The 14,892-nt window shown below is 41.0% G+C and overlaps 1 protein-coding gene across 15 annotated transcripts in view; it reads left to right on the top strand.

The window, feature by feature from the left end:
- Positions 1 to 14,892, top strand: part of EHBP1 (EH domain binding protein 1) — a 416,128-nt gene that overhangs the window by 276,142 nt on the left and 125,094 nt on the right. The gene's annotated exons all lie outside the window — the stretch shown is intronic.

Genomic DNA, 14,892 nt, shown 5'->3' with positions numbered 1-14,892 from the left:
AAGTGTAGTCTATGGAGATCCTCATGAGATAGTTTGATAGGTTTGTGCAGAAAAGGACATTTTCATAATAATAGCAAGGCATTATTTGCTTTTTTCACTGTGTTGACATTTGTACATATTGGGCAAAAGCAATAGTGGGTGAAACCGCTAGCACTACCATGAATCAAGGCAGTGGCACCAAACTGTAGTAGTTATTGTATTCTTTCTTGATGGCCATGCACTGTCATTAAAAAAACAACAACAAAAAACAAACCAGATCTTAATAGAGTACACATTCTTCTAATATTCTGTGTAGCAAAATGGGAAGTATGCATAAACACTTCTACTTCACATCAGAGTGCTACCATTATAACCACAGAAAGCTTTTGCTCGTTTGAATTGTAAGCTTGGTTAGGCGCCTGCATCCAAGAACACCATTTGAAAGAATGACTGACAAGCTGTGGTTATATTGACTTGCTTATTTGGTAAATATTTTCTCAAAAAGGAACAAAATGAGCTTGTCACTTCAAAGGAAACAACTGACAGTATTTTGTTGCCAATGATAAAATTAGACCTTTCAAGCAAAAATTAGAAGTTTTGAAAACTCATATCTGCCACTTTAATCTTAAAATCTTCCCAATACTTAAAAGACTTTTATGAAGAGATTTGTGATGAGATTAAGAAATGTAACCTTTTTAATGGTATATAATGAAATGTTTCAACATTTGGAAGATTGTATAATTCAGGGAATAAGTATTTTCCAAATGGCCAGTGGAAGATGTTTCAAAATTATGCATAGATAAAAATTCATTTCAAAGTGCAAGATACATCAATGGATTTAGTATAACAGTTTGAAAAAAGTCATCAATATGGTTTCATATTTTACATAGCAACTAAACTTTAACAAACTACTGTTACAGAAGACCGGAAAAAAACCAAGCCATGCTTAGAGAAAGGGAGTTACATTTTATTAAGCACAGGCCCAGAGAAAAATGTGCCTTTCAAATTCTGACCCCCCCCCCCCATATGGAGGAAACCTTTTCTATTTATACTTTTCCTAGCCCTTTTGTCTCCCAAATTCCAAATTTGGAATGAGACTTCTGGGCCTTTGGGAAAGAAGGCCTACATGCTGGGAAGGGGCCATGAGACCATATCTCAAGGCCTGGCCTGGTGTCAGCACTGATAACTCTGTCTGGGGCATAGTCCACGGCCTCTCTGGAATGGGAGTAGTCTTATTTTCCTTATTATTTAAGCAAGCAAGCGTTTACAGAAGCCAAAATAGCAGGGTCAAAATGTCAAACAGCAGTTTTTATATAAGATGGATGCTTCGTTCCCCACTGATTTTATGTACATGAGTCAAATAATTGACTCTTTTGGGTCATTGTTGGCGAGGGAGTTATATTGACCCCTGAAGACTATAAGCTTGATAGAATTAATTCTCTGCTGAATAAAGTCAGTGGGCCTGTTTATAAGATAAGGGCCCGGAGTGAGGGCCAGGACTAATCTTTAGAGGGTCCAAAGAGTCCTGGACTCTCTATTTTGCCTGGGCTGTCTTAAGCCAGGTGTGATGAAGCAACGTCGGGATCCCGTTGACCTTGACTGCTGTGGGGGTGGTCCTTTCCAGGTAGGAGTCAGTCCTTGTGTGGCAAATTTCTTTACCCAGAGTCACCAGGGGGGAAGGATGGACTGGATCAGAAGTTGGTATAGGCAGAGTACCTTGGACATGCTTCTGGACTGCTTTCTGGGTGGACTGTAAAGCCTATAAGAACTTGAGTAAAGATTGGTTTTGGATTTCAGCTTTTCTAGATTCGGTTTCCATGTAAGCTGGTGAGGTGGGTAGGTCAGGGTTTGGAAGAGTCACTAGAATCTGTAGAGGCCCCACTGGTTTTAGGGCAACCTCCCGGGCTGCTTCATCTGCAGCCTCATTCCCTCTTGCTTCTGGGGAGTCCCCTTGTCTCACGTAGGTGGAGATGGAAAGACTTAATTACATCTGGTAGTGCTGGTAGTGCTAGTTGGCCCATCGTCCTTGCTCTGCTCATATCTGTCTAACTGCCTAATATATTACCTCAAGGATCCTGGCTCTGAATTCTTTTAGGGAAAATGGATGTTGGTGGGCTCTTCTAGCTATTTCCTGCTGAGGCGGGTCAGAGGTTTCTCTCAGAGCCAAGAGATCCTTGCTGTCTGTCAGAGTGACAATGAGGCCTGAACACAGAAGGAGGTGGGCTTGTGACCTGGCGGAGACAAACTGTAACAAATGGTCTGGTGGAAGGGAAAGAAAACCTTTCAGTTTTAATAACTTCTATTGAAATATAATTTTTCTCCTCAAAATTACCCCCATGTTTATCAAAAGAGCCAAATCAAGACTAATTTATCTATTGTATTTAATTTGGCCTGATTGTTTGAATAAACATAACAAGAATGGTAACTGACTACCTTTGCCAGAATTTCATGATTGAATCTTAATGTGCCCCATAGGACCAGGAAGCCAAGCCATCCAGCTGCTGTCAGGCCTGCCTGTAATATCTGTTCAGTTAGGTGAAGTCCTCACATGTAGTGGCTCTGCCCAGGCCCATGCCCTAGGCTTCCAGGCCCATCTCAACCCTCCTACTCATCGCGGCTCAGAGTGTGTGGGGGTCCTGCAGGGACGCAGAGGCACCCTTATTGCTCCCCTTGTACTCTGACCAACTGCCAGTGATGGTAGGGTATGGGCCTGATGCTCCAGCACCAGCTATTTTCAGGGCTACCAAGCAGGATACCAGACTTTCTCCATGGCACTCTTATTGGCTTCAAGTCTTCAGAGTTCAGGGAGGGCTCTTTAAAACATGATATTCCAGTCAAAGTTTCTGGTTAATAAAACTACTATTGGAAACCAGTCTTATTGAATTTATGCAAAGAAATGTATTGCCATGATTTATTTATTAAGTATTGCCAAGTTTTGGAGGAATTGTATAAGGAGAAAAATATACTGACCTGCTATAAAAATATATTGACCTTGCCAGTCCTTTTAATGGACTTTCCAAAGTAATATTTTCTGAATGTATTATAACAAACAGTAACTGTTAGATTTCTTTTATCAGTCCCTCCCTAAGTACTTTGGCATAACTATTTATCCTCTGTTTAGGGAGGCAGAATGTAAATTATTTACTCTTCCTGGCTTACTGGCCTGTATTATTTGATTTCCTTTCAACATTTCTCTTCTCCTTTTATTACATACGCAACCTTTATAAATTTTACACTTCCAAATTAGCCTTCAAACCTTCTTTCTGTGTCCTTTAAAATTGCATAACCATGCCTCAGACCTTCTACTCAGTATTCCTTATTCTTTGAAACCTCAATCCTTTAATGATTCCTAAAAAGTAAACAGCCAGAATTTCTTAGATTAACATTTATGACTTAGACTTTCTGTGATAAAACTGAGAGTAGGTAAAAATATTTTTTTTGAGAGACAGATTTTTAAAACTTAAACTAGTTGTAACATTAAAGATATTATATCTTAAAGTTCCTTTGCTGAATAATCCACCACTGCCCAAGAAGTACCCAGTAACCCTGCCCTGCCAGGCTCAGACAATGAGATTTTCTTTATGTGTATTGGAAGGGTTAAAAAGAAGAAAACAGGGCAGAGGAAGATCAACTGTGTTTTGTAGAAAGCCTTGAGTCTAGCATAGTTCAGATAAGCAAGAAACCAAGGACGCCAGCAGAGTGGGTTGTAGCCAGCAAAATTAACAAAAACCTATCTCTCCCTGCTCTCCCCGCTGATGCCCCCCCTTTTCTGCATTAACCATTTACTCTGTCCTTAGCAGGGGAAATAAGGCAAGCGGTCTGAGATCCTGTATAACAAGGCTTTTTACATTTAAGGAACAGCTGCTCTTCCTCCCAGATTTTCCTTCATTACTCCAAGGCCCCAGAAGGTCTCAACCTTCACCACTTCTGACATCTCCAACCCTGTCCCCCAGCCTAGGGCTTCTCTATCTCAGCAGGCTGAGAGTGAATTCCACCGCCTCTACCCTTTCTCACACCTGCTCCGGAGCAGTTTTTGGCTCTCTTCCTCCCCCAGAGACCCACTGTAAATCTATCAGGAAGGACAGGCAGGTCGCAGTTCTCGGGACCACATGATTCTCTGTTTGCTAGCAGGGCTGAAAAAGGCAGCCTACACAGCAGTTAATTATGACTAATCTTAACCCAACAAGCCTTTGTTTAAACTTCTCTTCACAAATTTTATACCCTTAAATTAACCCTAGAATTCCAAAATTTTAAACTAACATAGCAAAATTATAAATCAAAGGAAAGCAATTAAAAGTTCTTTACTGTCTTTCCCCTAAAGCGGGGTTTGCACTGTATTTCACACAGACTCTCACACTTACATTTATACACCAGTCTGAGTTTTTTACTTCTACCAGATATTTACTCAGAGTTTAAACAATCCACCTGATTCCTAATTAATTGCCTGAGGAAGTCCTTGACTTCTGGGGAGGTGATCAAGCTCCCCCTTCCACTCACTCGGAGTGGGCCTGACTGATAGGGCCCCTACCTTACCGATTCTGTCGAAAGGTCCAGAAGTGTCCGTCCACTCTCTCCAGATGCCGGCCGGGTCCTAGGCTGAGGTCTGGGAGTGCCCAGAGTCCCCTGGTTCAATTCAGCTAAGTCAGCAGAGCGGTGCCTCCCGGAGGCCTGTCCAGCTCCCCCGGGCCCCAAACCCGGTCCACTCACCGGAGGCCAAAAGGCCAGCATGTTTGGCCTTTTTCTCGGTCAGGGAACTATTATGTTACAGAAGACTGGAAAAAAACCAAGCCATGCTTAGAGAAACGGAGTTACATTTTATTAAGCACAGGCCCAGAGAAAAATGTGCCTTTCAAATTCTGCCCCCCCCCCCCCCCATATGGAGGAAACCTTTTCTATTTATACTTTTCCTAGCTCTTTTGTCTCCCAAATTTGGAATGAGACTTCCGGGCCTTCTGGGAAAGAAGGCCTACATGCTGGGAAGGGGCCATGAGACCATATCTCAAGGCCTGGCCTGGTGTCAGCACAGATAACTCTGTCTGGGTCATAGTCCACGGCCTCTCTGGAATGGGAGTAGTCTTATTTTTCTTATTATTTAAGCAAGCAAGCATTTACAGAAGCCAAAATAGCAGGGTTAAAATTTCAAACAGCAGTTTTTATATAAGATGGATGCTTCATTACCACTTGAGAGTTATAATATCAAAAGAGAATATCCACAATTGTCTGAAAAGGCTTTTAAAATTACCCTTCTAGCTATCTACACTAATAAAAGTGTAAGATGCAAATTGACCTTACCTTCACAACACCCACCAGCCAAACAGGAGTGAGTATGCAAATTAACCCAACAAAGATTGCAGGTTAATTTGCATACGCAGGTGCCAAGCAGCCGGGGGTAGGGCAACGATGCAGGCGTTCTGCACCACCCCAGCTGCTCTGGGCCTCTGGGCAGCGTGGGAAGGCAGAAAGGTGGCTCCAGCCAGAGCGAAGGTGGTGCCGGCAGCCAGGGGATGGAAGGCCCATTCTTGCACGAATCATCGTGCATCGGGCCTCTAGTACTAGTATATTTGTGTCCTGGATTTTCTTCATTTACTTCAAAACAAGTCAGCCCTGGCCAGCGTGTCTCTGTTGGTTGGATGTCATCCAGTGCACCAAAAGGTTGCTGGTTCAATTCCTAGTCAGGGCACATGCCTGGGTTTCGGGCTCAGTTCCCATTAGGGGGCACGCAGGAGGCAGCTGACCCATATTTCTCTCCCCCATCCACCTTCCTCTCTCTAAAATCAATATAAATCATTTTTAAAAAACACATTTTAACATTGAAAATAGGAGATATGATAATCTAGCTGTCTTCTATTAAGCCAAACATTAAAAAGATTTGTAAAAAATGTGGAATAGCACCATTCTTTTTACTATTTTTCTTTGGGAAATATAGTTTTCATAGAGATGTTAACATGTAAGGTTTGTTGTTTTAAAAAGAATATTTTTTATTTTGTTTTAATTTCTAACATAGTAAAAGCATAGTAGATATCCACATAAATAAAACTTTTGGGGAGTCCTCAATAATTTTTTTTAAGAGCATAAAGAAGTCCTAAAATGAAAAACTTCAAAAACGGCTGCTCTCTACCATCTCTGGCTCTATCCTTTCCCTCTGACTTTAATCTCAGGCCTGAGACTTCTAAGAGCTTAGATCTGTCTTTGTTTCTGATTTTGCCTTGGAAATGATCCGGATTCAGCCAGATATCCATTTGAGTAGGCATTAGAGGTTTCAGAATTTTTGTATGTATGTATGTACGTTCTAGTATTTAAATGATAAAGCATATGTATGTTTTTTTTTAATGTTTTGCCTGGACGGTGTGGCTCAGTGGTTGAGTGTCGATCAGTGTTTTAATATATATGTTTTCATGGATTTTTTATTTGTTTTATTTTTATTTTTTTAAATATATTTTATTGATATTTTACAGAGAGGAAGGGAGAGGGATAGAGAGCTGGAAACATCAATGAGAGAGAAACATTGATCAGCTGCCTCCTGCACACCTCCTACTGGAGATGTGCCCGCAACCAAGGTACATGCCCTTGACCGGAATCGAACCTGAGACCCTTCAGTCCGCAGGCCGACGCTCTATCCACTGAGCCAAACCGGTTTCGGCTTCATGCATTTTTTAGAGAGAAAGGATGCGAGAGGGAGTGAGAGAGAGAAACATCAATGTGAAAGAGAAACATCCATCAGCTGCCTCCTGCACACTCCCATAATGGAGACCAAGGGAGCAATCTGGCATGTGCCCTAACCATGATTTGAACTGGTGGCCATTTGGTGCATGGGACAGTGCTTAACCAACTGAGCCACACTGGCCAGACTTTGGTGAAGACCAGCTCATCTTTTAGCGGTCTAGTTCAAATGACACCTGTGAAGCATTTAGAAAATTTTTTTTTACTTTTCAATTACAGTTGACATTCAGTATTATTTTATATTAATTTCAGGTGTACAGCATAGTAGTCAGACAGTGATATACTTTGCAAAATAATCTCCCCCCCACACCCAGTATTTCAAGTAACCACCTGACACTGTTCATAATTATTACAATATTACTGACTATACTAGAGGCCCGGTGCACAAAATTCGTGCACGGGGGGCAGGGGGTCCTTCAGCCCAGCCTGCGCCCTCTCGCAGTCCGGGAGCCCTCGGGGGATGTCCGACTGAAACGAAGGTGGGAGCGGCTCCTGCCACTGTCGCTGCACTCGCCGGCCATGAGCCCGGCTTCTGGCTGAGTGGCACTCCCCCTGTGGGAGTGCACTGACCACCAGGGGACAGCTCCTGCATTGAGCATATGCCCCCTGGTGGTCAGTGCATGGCATAGTGACCGGTCATTCTGCCATTCAGTCTATTTGCATATTATCCTTTTGTTGTATAGGATTCCCTGTGCTGTACTTTACATCCTGTGACTATTTTGTAACTACCAATTTGTACTTCTTAATCCCTTCATCTTGTTCACTGAGTCCCCACCCATCAGTTTGGCAACCATCAGTTTGTTCCCTGTATCTATGAGTCTCTTGGTTTTGTTTGTTCATTTATTTTATTCTTTGATGCCACATACAAGTGAAATCATGGTATTCGTCTTTGTCTGACTTATTTCACTTAGCATAATACCCTCTGTTTATGTTGTCATAAGTGGTAAGATTTTATTCTTTTTTATAGCCCAGTAATATTCCATTGAATATGTATGTAGCACATCTTCTTCATCCACTCATCTGTTGATGAGCACATAGGTTGCTTCCATATCTTGGCTATTTTAAGTGGTGCTGCAATGAACATAGAGATGCACATATTTTGCGAATTAGTGTTTTGGGTTTCTTTGGATAGATACCCAGAATTGCTGGGTCAGGGGTGGTTCTATTTTTAATTTTTTTAGGAACCTCCATACTGTTTTCTTTTTTTAATAATATTTTTATATTTTTAAAATATTTTTTTTATTGATTTCAGAGAAGAAGGGGGAAGGAGGGATAGAATGAGAGAGAATCATTGATCAGCTGCCTCCTGCACACCCCACACTGGGGATTGAGCCCATAACCCAGGCATATGCCCTAACCAAGAATTGAACTGTGACCTCCTGATTCATAGGTCGATGTTCAACCACTGAGACATGAAGGCTGGGCCATACTGTTTTCCATAGGGGTTGCACCAATATGCATTCCCACCTACAATGCACAGGGGTTCCCTTTTCTCTACATCCCTGTCAACACTTATTGATTCATTGATGATAGCCATTCTGACAAGTGTGAGGTGGTATCTCACTGTGGTTTTAATTTGCATTTCTGTGATTATTAGGACATTGAGCATTTTTTCAAATGTCTACTGGTCATTTGTATGTCCTCTTTGGAGAAATATCTATTCAGGTTCTGTGCCTACTTTTAAATTGAAAGCAAGCATGAGAATGGATGCTGGTTAGCAGCCAGCCTATAGTGTCTGCTACAAAAATATTTTCATATTATTTTGTAGCTAAAAACAAAACCTGTGTCACCTATGTAAACTCTCAAAGCAATACACTTTAAGAACCTGAATTTTCTAACCTGTTTTATTTATTTTTTAATATATTTTTATTTATTTCAGAGAGAAAGGAAGTGGGAGAGAGAGATAGAAACATCAATGATGAGAGAGAATCATTAATTGGCTGCCTCCTGCATGCCCCTACTAGGGTTCGAGCCTGCAACCTGGGCATGTGCCCTGACCGGGAATCGAACCGTGACCTCCTGGTTCATAGGTCGATGCTCAACCACTGAGCCATACCAATTGGGCTCTAACATGTTTTAAAGTCCAAATAAAAATTACTAGCGGTGTTTTAACCATAACTAATTGACATCAGGGAATAGAAACTAAGTGAATATCAACAAAAATCTTTTGCATAATTGGTAGATGGGATTGAAAATGAGTATCTTGCCAAAACCGGTTTGGCTCAGTGGATAGAGCGTCGGCCTGCGGACTGAAGGGTCCCGGGTTCGGTTCCGGTCAAGGGCATGTGCCTTGGTTGAGGGCACATCCCCAGTGGGGGGTGTGCAGGAGGCAGCTGATCGATGTTTCTCTCTCATCGATGTTTCTAGCTCTCTATCCCTCTCAAAATCAAAAAAAAAAAAAAAAAGAAAATGAGTATCTTGATCGAGTAAGCATAACCAATGATGTACTTTTTGCATTTAGATTTATGTATCTTTGTTATATATCTTTTTCAGCTATGACAGACATTCAAATCATGTATCAACATATACACTTTAGAATTATACCTTTAATTTATTAAACCAACATTTTAAAAATCATTAAGCCTTTTCTATCACGTTGTTCTTTTTTATAATGAGGGAAAATTGGTTTTTATACTATAAGTAAGTTAAATAAAATGTTTTCATTGCTAACTTTATTTTTTTTTAACTTTAGCTTGTGTATATGTTTTTTAATATACAGCAGTATATGTGTATAATCTATACTAATAAAAAGGAATATGCTAATTAGACTGGGTTGACCAGGCATCTTCCAGACGTCTGACTTCCTTCCGGACAAGGCCACGGTGGCGGGGGGTGAGGCAAAGGTGGTTAGGGGCAGTCAGGCCCACAGGGGAGCAATCGGTTAGGGGCAATCAGGCTGGCGAAGGGGAGCAAGCAGTTAGGGGTGAGATCAGGCCGGCAAGGGGGAGCAAGCAGTTAGGGGCGCGATCAGGCCGCCGTGGGGGAGCAAGCAGTTAGGGGCGCGATCAGGCCACCGTGGGGGAGCAAGCAGTTAGGGGGCGATCAGGCCAGCTGGGGAGGGCAGTTGGGGGCGATCGGGCTGGCAGGGGAGGGCAGTTGGGGGCAATCGGGCCGGCAGGGGAGAGCAGTTGGGGGGCGATCGGGCGGCAGGGGAGGGCAATTGGGGCAATCAGGTCAGCAGGGGAGCAGTTAGGGGGCAGTCAGGCAGGCAGGCAGGCGAGTGGTTAGGAGCCAGCAGTCCCGGATTGTGAGAAGGATGTCCCAGATTGGAGAGGGTGCAGGCCAGGCTGAGGGACACCCCTCCCCCCCGTACATGAATTTCGTGCACCAGGCATCTAGTCTCTCTCTCTCTCTCTCTCTCTCTCTCTCTCTCTCTCTCTCTCTATATATATATATATATATATATATATATATATATATATATGTATATATATATATATATATGCCTAAGCGACCGAATGACCAAACGACCGGTCGCTATGATGCCCACTGACCACCTGGGGACAGACGCTTAATGCACAGGATCAGGCTCTCTCCAGTCTGGATCGGGCCTGTGGGGATTGGACCGAAACTGCTATCCAACATCCCCCAAGGGGTCCTGGATTGCGAGAGGGCGCAGGCCAGGCCAAGGGACCCCACCAGTGCACGAATCCATGCATCGGGCCTCTAGTACATAAATAAATGTTTACCTATGAGAATATGTCTCTATTTTTTTCCCCCTGATACTGGCATGCAATAAAAGTTGGAGACACAATCTTACATAATATTACTGGAATATATATTTCTTTTTTCCACAGACTTTGTATCCAAGTATTTAGTGTGAAAATTCCTTTAAAAAAAAAAAAATTCTCACTATTCCCAGCTGACCCATTCAGCTACTCTGACTGCTTTGCAGCAGTAATAGGCATTTCCAGTTCTGTTTGAACATTACATCTAATTGAGATCATGATAGTTTAGTGATTATGGTTCTCCTAAGAAGCATATAGGACTTCAAATTCATTTAATTTTTTAAAATCTTTTTGTTAACTGACATTATGATCCAGTTGGAATCCATTTATTAAATAACTATGCTTAAACAGTTGGTAGCATCTGTAACTTCTATTTTCTGATTTTTTTTTTCTTGTGATTTTCAGTGGAATTTTTCGGTCATATAAAAAGGTAAAAGGATCCTTTACGATTAATTCTTGTGTGCCCATTGTTCAGTTTAAGATAAAACAAGTATAATTGAAGCTTCCTGTGTAACCATAGTAATTTTAAAGCACATTTTAAATTAAATAATATAATTTCATTTTAAATTTGAAACATTGGAATGTTCTGAGTACAATACTCATCTGGTATTTGAAGACTCTCCCCTGATTGGTACCTCTCAGGAAATAGAGTTAAGGAATTCAGTAAAACAAAGTTTTATATATTCTGTGGTAAATTCTGCTTTCTATTTCTGTTCTCAACTAATAGTAAGAATAGTGGATGGATAATGATACCTGGTGGAAGTATTATTCTATCTGTGCTTATGGTCAGTAGTAATTACCTCAGTTCTTTTCTATTGGTAAGAGATACCAAATTTAGATGATCACAGAGCCTGGAGCTGTATTCCACTGCTTGGTACATTTTCTGGTGAGAAGGAAAGAATGGCGGGATTCTGTCTTACTTCAAATGGCAAATGATGTCTGCACTCTCCCCCCTGGAAATTCACCACCTGTACTTCCATATTGACATTCCTCCATAATCACACCTTCAAATTTATTTTTGGCTACATCTATTGTGATGGCATGACAGAAAAACTTCTGTCTTAAGATCAGTTATAATACATTTTCAAAAATAACCAAATAATCAGTATGTTCAATGATGGTAAGAGATCAGCCAGATGATGTTTTTAAAAGGCTTTTCTTACTAGTGAATCTATAAAAATGATCAATTACTATATCTCATATTGATGTTTTGCTGATTTTTCACCAAGAACAACAAAAGTCTTCGGAGTTACTCTGGAGTTTTAAATGCATAAATCAGAAACAAACAAAAAAAGACTGCTGTTCAATGTTTTGAATCCCCCAAGATGTAGTTAACCGCCCACTCGGGGCATGCTTAGACTTGGTTGGTAATTACAATTGAGCTGTAAAATATTTTGACAGTTTCCAACTGTTGTGTACTTGTTAGTCATTTGGTGGCAAATGCAATTTGGTGAGGTTTTTTGGTGGGACACGTTTAATTAAGAATCTTTCAATTAAGTAGTATGGCACATTAAGCATTAATACAAAGTTTTGCAGCTATAAGCTACTTTTACTTTTTACCCAAAGCAGTAAATATGTTTCGTTAATAACACTATAGGGTAGTGAGGCTTGCCATGCTTTTATGCCTCTCCTTTTTTTCCGCAAGCTTTTACTTGTCATATAGTAAAGCATAACCACCCAGTACTTAATTTGTAGCCAGAACATTATGTATGATTTTCCTAGGTAAATGAATTCATGGCAAATAAATCAAATTGCTTATAATAATTACAGGACTAAAAAAGAGAGATTGGATAAATTTTTGTTGCATGTTTTTATTCTCTTATTATAACAACAAAGCTCCTAATAATAAGCTAATTTGGGCAACATGACACTTCCTAGAAAGAGTCAAACCTTTGAAATCAAAGCATGTTGTCTATTTAAATTGAAGAGTGTAACTGAATCATTTTTAAATCTCTAAGTTTAACTATGGCTCGTGGATAAATCATTTTCAATATTATATAGAGCTAATGATAATGGAAAAAGTTTAAGCCCTAATGTATCCAAGAATAAAACAGTAAAAAATATCATACTCAAATCACTTGAAAAAACTATTATTTAAAGGTTATAGTTGTTTCCTTGGAAATCTTCAGACATTTTATTCTTTCTGTTTTGTTGATATGAGTTTTGATTAGTATACCAGCAATATAATAAAGATTCTTAGCAAAAAAGAAAAAAGAGAGAGAGAGAGAACTCATGGACATGGACAATGGAAACAGTGTGGTGATTGCAGGGTGGGGGTGGAGGTGGAATAGGATATGGAAGGGATAAATAGTGATGGAAAAATAAAATATTAATAACAAGGATTCTTATGAAAAAATGTTCTGTGAATTTAGTTCATTATTTCTTTAATTTTCCTAAGTTTTCCTGCAAAAACATATTAATATGATCTGTAAAAATAAAACCAAATGCTATGCTGAATTAATTTGTACTGAATCAATTTAGGCTTTATTTTGAAGTGTGTAATCAGTCTTCCCAAATTATCAATGTTGGGAAATGTATTAAACAAAACATCTTTATTTGCTTTTATAATCTATATATTCAGTAAGCAAAAGTGCTAAATGAGGTCAGAGAAAGAGCAGGAATAAGCTGCTAATTACTGGCTCAAATTAAAGAATAAGATAATTAAGAATATTCATCAAACTGTATATACTTTAAGAGGGTGAATTTTGTTGTATGTAAATTATCCTATCTAATGAAAGAGTAATATGCAAATTCACTATCACTCCAATACATGAGATGGGTGCCCCCATGTGGTCAAAGATGGCTGCCCCCATGTGGACATAAGATGGCTGCCACAAGATGGCCAGCAGGGGAGGGCAGTTGGGAGGGACCAGGCCTGCAGGGGAGGGCAGTGGGGGGAACCAGACCTGTAGGAGAGGGCAGTTGGGGGCAACCAGGCCAGCAGGGGAGAGCAGTTAGGGGCGACCAGGCCAGCAGGGGAGTAGTTAGGTATTGGTCTGGCTGGCAGGGGAGTGATTAGGGGTGATCCAGCTGGCAGGCAGAAGTGGTTAGGGGCAATCAGGCAGGCAGGCAGGCAACCGGTTGGGAGCCAGCAGTCCTGGATTGTGAGAGGATGTCCAACTGCCTGTTTAGGCCCGATCCCTCGAGGGGTCCCAGATTGGAGAGGGTGCAGGCTGGGCTGAGGGACACCCCCTCCTCCCCATGCACAAATTTCGTGCACCGGGCCTCTAGTATTAAGAATAAATGAAGAAGTACTGAATAGGATAACACACTGGTTAAGACCTTCTTGGTATTTTACCTATATAATTTTACTTAACTAGTAATATTAAATATTGTGAAGGTATCCATCTTCCCTAGATTCTTAATAGATTTTATGTAACCACGATAAAACTGCAAACAGAATATTTCTTGGGATAGTATCAAAATGATCCCAAAATTACTTAGAAACACGTTAATGTTTAAGGCTAATTTATTAAAAACATTTTCAAAAGAGATGATGGTTAATGACATTTGATTATCCCTACAAGATATTAATGCACATTATAAAATAGCAATGTACTCCAGTTTTGGCCTCAAAGCAGCCATTATGATGTTGATTTCCAAGAAAAACCAGATTTCCATTTATTAACTCCTTTTTAAGGAGGGAGTGATGGTGGCCAAGAGGATGTTCACATGCCTAAACACCCCAAGCTGACAGACAAGAACATGCCTAATCTTCAAGTAATGAAGGCCATACAGTTTCTCAGATCATGAGGCTATGAAGGAACAGTTTGCCTGGAGACATTTCTACTGGTGACTTCCCAAAAAGTGATCCAGTATCTCTGTGATCACTTCCACCTGCTCCCTGAGATCCTGCTTGCCACTTTGCACCACAGCTAACATGAAACTGGCAGGGAGTGAGCAACCTGCAAGACTCACATGAGGGGAAGCTGACTGAGACACCTACAGAAGGAGTGCTGTGCCCCCTGGTGCTAACAAGAAGGCTCAGGCCAGGGCTGGGTCAGCAACCAAAATTCCAGTTTAGAGGCAGATTTGTTTATGGTGTGGTCAACCACCTCAATAAAGTTGAGGGGATTATTTTGTGTTAAATAAACTTGTGACCAGAAATTAAAAAAAAAAATAGTAATGTACTGCCCTGGCAGCTGTTGCTCAGTGGTTAGAGCATGTCGGCCTGTGCACTGAAGGGTCAAAGGTTCGATTCCCAGTCAAGGGCACTTACCTGGGGTTGCAGGTTCAATCTCCAGCCTGGTCAGGGCTCGTACTGGAGGCAACCAATAGATGTGTCTCTCTCACATCGATGTTTCTCTCTCTCTCACCCTTCCTCCCTGCCTTCCACTCTCTCTGAAAATCAGTGGGAGAAAAATCCTCTGGTGAGGATTAACAAAAAAAATAGCAATTGTACTGCTAAAAAGAGCAGGTTACTGAAGCAGAATGTCTAGCCCAGAGATAACATGATCTCATTCAG

This window comes from Plecotus auritus, assembly GCF_963455305.1.
Source record: "Plecotus auritus genome assembly, chromosome: 8".
Lineage (NCBI taxonomy): Eukaryota > Metazoa > Chordata > Mammalia > Chiroptera > Vespertilionidae > Plecotus > Plecotus auritus.
Note: the sequence above shows the minus strand (reverse complement) of the source record. Positions and strands in the feature narration are given on the sequence as shown.